Consider the following 8,091-nt stretch of genomic DNA (forward strand, 5'->3'; position numbering starts at 1 on the left):
CCCCCTTTATTGTGATTGTTGTTGTTTTTCTTAAACCACTTAATTAAGGTATGATTGACATATAAAAAGTTGTACATATTTAATGTATACATCTTGATCAGTTTGGGGATAAACATCCATGAAACCGTCACCACCATCAAGGTTATAAACATACTTGTCACATCTCAAAGTTTCCTCCCACCCCCTTTATTGTGATTGTTTTTGTTTTGATAAGAGAACTTAACAGAAGATCTACCCTCTTAGCAATTTTAATTACACAGTACAGTATGGTTAGCTATAGGCACTATGATGAAACTTTGTACCTGTAACCATCACTTTCAAATCTCCCCCTTCCCCCAGACCCTGGCAACCACCATGCTACTCTCTGCTTCACTATTTTAGATTTCACATATAAGTAAAATCATACAGTGTTTGTCTACCTGTATCTGGCTTATTTCACTTAACATAATGTCCTTTGGGTTCATCCATGTTGTCACAAATGGCAGGGTTTCCCTTTTTTGGGGGCTGAATAATATTCCATTGTGTGTATACCCCACAATTTCTTCATTCGTTCATTTATCAATCAACATGTAGGTTGTTTCCATATGTTGGCTGTTGAGAATGCTGCACTAAACATGAGAGTACAAATATCTCTTCAGCATACTGATTTCAGTTCCTTTTGATATATACCCAATAGTGGGATTGCTGGACCACATGGCGGTTTTATGTTTAATTTTTTGAGGAACCTGTATACTATTTTCTATAATGGCTGTAACAATTTATATTCCCACCAGTAATATACAAAGTTTTCCTTTTTTCCACATCATCACCAACAGTTATCTTTTTTAAAAAATATGAGCCACCCTCATTGTGGATTTGGTTTGCATTTCCCTGATGATTAGTGATGGTAAGCACATTTTCCTATGTCTGTCAGTCATTTGTATGTCTCCTTTGGAGAAATGTCTCTTTAGGTCCTTTGCCCATTTTTTCATTCAGGTTATTTGTGGGTTTTTCTGCTGTTCAGTTGTATGAGTCTTTTAGGAATTTTGGATATTAAACTCTTACCAGATAATATGGTTTGCAAATATTTTCTCCCATTCTATAGGTTATCTTTTTATTTTATTGATTGTTTACTATACAGAATTCTGCATTTTAGTTTGATATAGTCCCACTTGTTTATTTTTGCTTGGTGTTGTATCCAGTATCAAGGATATTTTTCCCTATGTTCCCTTCTAAGAGTTTTATGGTTTCAAGTCTTACATTTAAGTTTTTAATCCATTTTGAGTTGATTTTTGGATATGGTGTACAACAGCTGTCCAATTTCATTCTTTTGTGTGTGGATATCCTGTTTACCCAACATCATTTATTGAAGAGACTGTCATTTTCCCACTGTGTATTCTTTGTACCCTTATTGAAATTTTGTTGACCATATATGATGGGTTAATTTCTGGGCTCTCTATTCTGTTCCATTGTTCCATGTAGCTGTTTTTCACTAGCCTTTCTACCATGCATAGTTGTTATCACAGACTACAAAAACATCTTAGGTATTTTTAAATTTATTGCAGTGTCTTATTTGTGGAGCTAGTGATTGCTTCATTGGCTCTGTTGCAGGACTCTGTTCTGAGAGAAGCAGGATTAATATTTCATGCAACCTCCCTGAAGCTGCAGCTGCTATATGTCCTGATGTCTTCAGCCTGTTTTACTTGAGAGATGGGTTCTAGTGCTTGCCAAGCTTCTAAGTACAAAGAATAATACCATTATTGAAAATGTCCAAAACCACATGAATGAAAAGATCTGATTGCCTTTACAATGCCGTATAAGACATGAGACACGTACAGACAAAACAATCATTCAGGGCTGGGTGCATTGGCTCATGCCTGTAATCCCAGCACTTTGGGAGGCCCAGGTGGGCAGATCACTTGGGGTCAGGAATTCAACACCAGCCTGGTCAACATGGTGAAACCCCATCTCTGTTTTAAATAAATACAAAAATTGGGCTGTGCGTGGTGGCTCAGGCCTGTAATCCCAGCACTCTGGGAGGCTGAGAGGGCCAGATCACTTGAGGTCAGGAGTTCATGAGCAGCTTGGCCAACATGGTGAAATCATCTCTACTAAAAATACAAAAACTGGCTGGGCGCAGTGATTCATGCCTGTAATTCCAGCTACTCTGAAGGCTGAGGCAGGAGAATCCCTTGAACCTGGGAGGCAGAGGTTGCAATGAGCCGAGATAGCAGCATTGCACTCCAGCCCAGGTGACAGAGGGAGACTCTGTCTCAAATAAAATAAAAATAAATACATACATAAGTAAATAAATGATTAGCTTGGCATGGTGGTGCATGCCTTTAATCCCAGCTTTTCAGGGGGCTGAGGCACGAGAATTTCTTGAACCTAGGAGGCAGAGCTTGCAGTGAGTTAAGGCTGTGCCACTGCACTCCAGCCTGGGCGACAGAGTGAGACTGTCTCAAAAAAAGAAAAGAAAAATAAAAGAGTCACTCAGTACCGACACCTTTGAGAGTCCACTAGCAGTTTACACTGGATTCCTCATTACCTTTGTCTTCAAATTATTTTCTCAATATAAAAGACACAATCTTTCATTGAATATGAGCTCATTCTTTTTTTCTTTATAACCATAACAGAGTATATCACTTTCAGATCCCTAATATGTGATAAAATGTAAAAACATTGTATACTTCTGACTCCTAGTAAAATAAAATACCCAATAAGCTTATTTAAGACACATATATTCATCTTTTGGATACTTGGTAACAAAAACCTGATCACTATCTAGGAGTCAGTTTTCTGAAAACTTCTTGGAGGGAAAACCCAATACCTTGATGAGTTCATTGGGGTCAAAACTTCTGTCCTTAAAATTTGTGCAAGAGGAATTATAATAACTCTAAGGTGAGTGAAAAAATCTGTAAGATGATTAGCATCATAATTTGTAAAGATTATGAAAGGAATGTGTAGACAGGAAGTTGAAGATGGTAAAGGAAGTTGTATTACACTCAACTGAGAAGTATGGGATGCCCCCCGCTTAGTGGTAGAAAAAAACAGAAGACAGGTGAAAATTATTTGAAACTGTCCTCTAAGAAATCAATCACAACTTTCTTACTCCACTGTTATGATCACTTTACCAAAAACATGCATGCTGGGATGGACTAACTATTTTTTACTGAGACTATAATGCTAAAGTTGCTTAATAAGAGATTTGCTACAACAATAACAAAAACCTTATTTTAACCTAGTAGAGTATCAAGATCCATATTTTTATAATTATTTATTTCAAGAAGCTTCTTCCTTGGGTTTAAATGAGCATTTACCAAATTAATGGAATAGAATACAGTACCCAAGAATGTTCCCTTTTGGACACAGAAATTTAAAGAGTCTGATATGGTTCAGATCTGTGTCCCCACCAAATCTCATGTCAAATTTTAATCCCCAGTTTTCGAGGTGAGGCCTGGTGAGAGGTGATTGGATCATGGGGGCAGATAGTCCCCTTGGTAATGTCATTGCAATAGTAAGTGAATTCTTGAGAAATCTGATTGTTTAAAAGTGTGCTGAACCTCCCCTCACTCTCTCTTTCTTCTGCTCCTGACATGTAAGAGGCCTTGCTTCCCACTTTGCCTTCCACCATGATTGGAAGCTTCCTGAGGCCTTCACAGAAGCCAAAGCCTCTCTACTTCCTGTACAGCCTGCAGAGTCATGAGCCAATTAAACCTCTTTTCTTTACAAATTGCTCAGTCTCAGGTATTTCTTTATAGCAATGCGAGAATGGACTAATATAGAGACATTTTCCTTTCCACTCTAAGCAAGGCAGATGAATTCAAAGATGAGTGAATCAGAAAATCATCAGTGAAGGCTTTTTGGGCTTTATTAGGCACGTTGGTGACCTACAGACAGAAATGCTTACATTGGGTGACAACTACAAAGCTAACAAAGTCATGAGAATTCAATTTATCTACAATTTAGGGCATTATTCTCCTCTGTAAATGGTAGCTTCTAAGAATAAACGGTATTATACTTTTGGATTTTAATAAAGATTTCATTTACCTGCTAAGAAAGACAAATGGGAGGACACCTAGAGCTAAAATCCAGAGAGCCTGGTCCTGCTCTGGGGTTCTCGAGACACAGTGCTGCTCTTGAGAATGATTTGTGGGTTGGTATTCAGTAAATCCGGGGTGACTTTCAATTCATTCCAAAAATTAAATATTTTCATTCAATAGAAAACAAGAACATCAACATGCAGTTTGTCAGTCCTGAGATTTGTTGTGAGTGTTTTGTGAGTTAACGTAGCAAGTGTTTGTCAAGCCCTTAGCAAGTTCTTTTGAGAACATTTTTAAAAGTGTGACACGTAATTCCTCATCGTAGGTATCTTACCAGTATGTTTAATGAAAATAATTCAGAATTCCCCAAAAATGCATGATGTAAATCAACCAGTTTCTCAGTTTCTATAGAATCTCTCCTTTAGAAAACTTGGCACTTTGTAAATCTCTGACCTGTTCTGATGGGCAGAAATTCCTCCTAAACCTTGGAAGGTAGAAAGGAACATGGCAGAAAATAGTTTTAAGGATGTCACAGTTTCTGAAATGGCCTTGACTTAGCCCGTATGATGTTTGTCCCATCCCAAAAGCATCCTTTCCCCTCATGTAATTGAAGATTTCTCACATTCATGGAAAATTTGACATTTATCTTAAGTGGTTCCCCTGTGAGAATATGAAAGTATTTTCTACCTTTGAAAAAAATAAAAAAAACCACACAGAAATATGAAAAGATTACTTCACATTTAAGACCCCAAACACCATTTCACTGTGTATATTAAAAATTGTCTTCTACACTTTAAATACATACACTAAAAAAGAAAATATTTTTAAAAGAACCAAAGAAATGGGGGAGTATATTTATTTTTACATTCTATTGTTTTCAATATTATGAAAACCTGTATAATGTAACAATAATGTAAGAAATACAGCCACTAAGGCTGGGTGCGTTCGCTCACGCCAGTAATCCCAGCACTTTGGGAAGCCAAGATATGCTTAAACCAATAAAGGGTGTCTATCAGAAACATATAGATCACTTGAAGCCAGGAGTTCGAGACCACCCTGGACAAAATGGCGAAACCATGTCTCAAAAAAAAAAACCCCACCAAATTAGCCAGCCATGGTGGAACATGCCCATAATCCCAGCTACTTGGAAGGCTGAAGCATGAGAATCGCTTGAGACCAGGAGGTGGGGGTTTCAGAAAGCCAGGATCGCAGCACTACATTCCAGCCTGGGTGACAGAGCTAGACTCTGTCAAAAAAAACAAAACACAAAAAAACTGCCATTGGTAGACAGTTACCCCTCCAATGCCCAATTTTCTAAATCAAACAGCACAACCAACTAGATCAGAGAATTCATATTATACAATCTTCTGTCTAGGAAAAATGATAAGAGTTTTTAAAATTGAGCATGGACACTTCATCATCTAGTAAGTTCCCAATGTCATCCTTTCCTATCCCCACTCATCACTCTTTGCCCCTAACTTCAGAGTTAGGTGTGAAGCAAAGGATATTGCCTATAGACTGAAGCCCAAAAGTCTCACTGTATTGCTAAGCAAAAACATATACCAGGATACCTTCTTTTATTGTGCTTCACTTTACAGCACTTTACAGATACTGCATTTTTTACAAATTGAAGACTTGTGGCAACCCTGCATCAAGCAAGTGTATTGGCACTGTTTTTTCCAACAGTATGTGCTCATTTCATGTCTCTGTGTCAGCATTTGTTAGCAATAAAGTATTTTAAATTATGTTTTTAAACATAATGATATTGCATACTCAGTAGACTGAAGTATAGTGTAAACACAACTTTTATATGCAGTGGAAAACCAAAAAATTTGTGTGACTCACTTTATTGTGCTACTCACTTTATTGAGGCAGCCTGGAATCGAACTCAGAATATCTCTGAAGGAATATAGTGGAAGTCTTGGTTATGCAAGGGGATTTTAACATATTGGAGTTTCCAGATATAAAAACAAACCTCCGAAAAGTCTCCTAGTGAAAGATGACCATATGGTATTGTCCCCAAGCCCCACTGATCATGACCACCCAAAGCTTCATTAAATGATAATTATACTTTTAGATTCTGATAATCTCCTTTTAAAAACCTAAGAGGGAAATACACACACACGGACTGTCAAGAGGGCATGGTAAATTGGACTCAAAAGCATCACAGGTTTCCCCATGGACCAGAAATGGAACAGAAATACAAAGTCACACGTGACACAAGCCGCAGACCTGCCGGAATCTCCGTCCAGAAACGGGGAGTGGCAACTTGGAATTGGGCTACTGTGCAATGATACAGACTAAATGTGCTCTGTAAAAGGTGGGAGATTAGTAGGCTCTGTACATCTCTGCTTGAATTCAGAGGCTAAAGCAAATTTTAGAAGAGGAAATAAAAAGTCCTGCTTGCTTACTGCCTGGAGATTCAGCTTTATAGGGAACTACAGTTTCTGAAACCAATAAGGGGTATCTATTAAAAATATAGAGCATACATCATACAGAATACTTACAGCATTCCATCGGAGTCATTTCCTTTTGATAGAGAAAATTAAGAAAATAATACTGGTAATTATTCTAACATAAATATAAAATATGTAGGAAATTACAAGGAGGATATAGGGAAGAGTAATGGAATACGTTGTGCCTATCAGATTATCAAAATAGATTAAGAAGCAACAATAATTAAAGCAATTTGGTATTTCAAGAACTAGAGAGATGGGGAGAATCCAGAAAGAATCCAGAAATAGATGTAAACATAAAGATAGTGTATCGAGTCAGGAAAGAATAGATGACTGCCTTCATAAATAGTGTAGAACACCTGGCTAAACAGTTGAGAAAAAAATAAAGTGACATCAATAAACCTAAATAAATTCCAAATGGATCAAAGACTGCAAAGTAACAAAAGCATAGAAGTTATAGAAGAGAACATTAGTGAACTTAGTATACCAAAGTGGGCAAACTTTCTAAAACAAAGATGAAGACCAGAAGCCACAAAGGAAAAGATTAGTAAGGTTGACTACGTACAAACCAATAAAGAAAACCTGAACAAATAGGAAAATAAGCAATGTAAAACATCAATGTCCTATTAAAAGTCAACTATTAATTTGGCAAAAATGCAAGTTTGAGAACACTAATCCCTGGCAAAGAATTATACCACCGTTCTTCATGGAATACAAATTTGTGGAACTTTTTGGAAGGCAATTTGGTAATAAGTATTAAACATTTAAATACATATATTCTTTTACACAGCATTTCACCTGTAGGAATTCGCAGATATGCCTCAAAAATACCACAAAATATCTACAGGGAGACACTTATTAAAGCATTTCTAAACAAAGGACATTAAATATTTGGCAAATGGATTGGTTTAAAAAAAAGTATGGAATATCCTGTGATGGAATACTCTATAGCCTTTAAGAAGACAGAGATAGGTCTTAACAAACTGGTAGAGAAAAATCTCTGGAATGTATTTTCAAGTAAAAAACAGTGGAGAAGAGTATGGTATGTTTCAGTATGAGTTCTTTGAGTAAGAAAAAGAAAAAATGGATGGATGATGTATATTATGTGTGTTTTACATATACATTTTAATGCTGACATTATGGATGTGAGCCACCATGCCTGGCCTAGTTTGATGTTTTTGATGAAATGTAGTGCATTTTATCCAGGATGGTGACATTTCATTGAATGGAAGGCTGCCTTTGCATTTCCCTGTCTTCCCTGGATATGAGTTGGCTGGATTTGACAGTGACCTGACATGGCCAGGTGTCGCGGGTGCCCTGTTGTCAGCTCTGAAAGCAGTGGCTGTTGTTCAGGTGACACCAGAGGCACCTGGGCTGAGTGTGGGAAATGATTTCTGTGCTCTAGCCCTGCACGTTACAGCCACATGCACTGGCCAATCCAGAAAGACTCGCTTTCCAGTTCCCAGGAAAGGAGGTTTTCTCTCAGGGGTGGATGGTTTTGGGGCCTTTTCATCATCTTCTGGGGGTGGAGGCCAGCATCAGACCCAGTCTCCTGCCAGGGCCACAGCCAGCACCTGGGCTCGTTCCGCCCTCTCTGATCCTGTTTCCTCCTC

This window comes from Pongo abelii, chromosome 22 (genome assembly GCF_028885655.2).
Source record: "Pongo abelii isolate AG06213 chromosome 22, NHGRI_mPonAbe1-v2.0_pri, whole genome shotgun sequence".
Taxonomy (NCBI): Eukaryota; Metazoa; Chordata; class Mammalia; order Primates; family Hominidae; genus Pongo; species Pongo abelii.